Source organism: Otolemur garnettii, unplaced genomic scaffold, assembly GCF_000181295.1.
Source record: "Otolemur garnettii isolate 467f Iridium unplaced genomic scaffold, OtoGar3 scaffold00054, whole genome shotgun sequence".
Taxonomy (NCBI): Eukaryota; Metazoa; Chordata; class Mammalia; order Primates; family Galagidae; genus Otolemur; species Otolemur garnettii.
Window position 1 is genome coordinate 1,712,150 of NW_003852449.1, and position 319 is coordinate 1,712,468.

Genomic DNA, 319 nt, shown 5'->3' on the forward strand with positions numbered 1-319 from the left:
TCAATTAGGATTTATTTTATAATGCAAGAAAGTTTCAGCATTAGGCAGTGAATTAAGGTAATTCTTTTTGTTAACAAATTAAATTGAGAAAGCTTCTGGCCTTCTCAATAGAAACTGAAAAAAAAGTGTTATAAAATGCAGTGTTCATTCATGATAAAAAATGTTTTAAGCTGGGATCAGAAGGAAATGTCTTCGATGAGGTAAAACTCCTATTCAAGAACTGACAGTGCTCGCTTCGGCAGCACAGATACTAAAATTGGAACGATACAGAGAAGGTTAGCATGGCCCCTGCGCAAGGATGACACACAAATTCGTGAAG

At 35.7% G+C, this 319-nt stretch overlaps 1 pseudogene; it reads left to right on the forward strand.

Moving 5' to 3' along the window:
• Positions 1-226: 226 nt before the first annotated feature.
• Positions 227-319, forward strand: part of LOC111726132 — a 126-nt pseudogene continuing 33 nt past the window's right edge.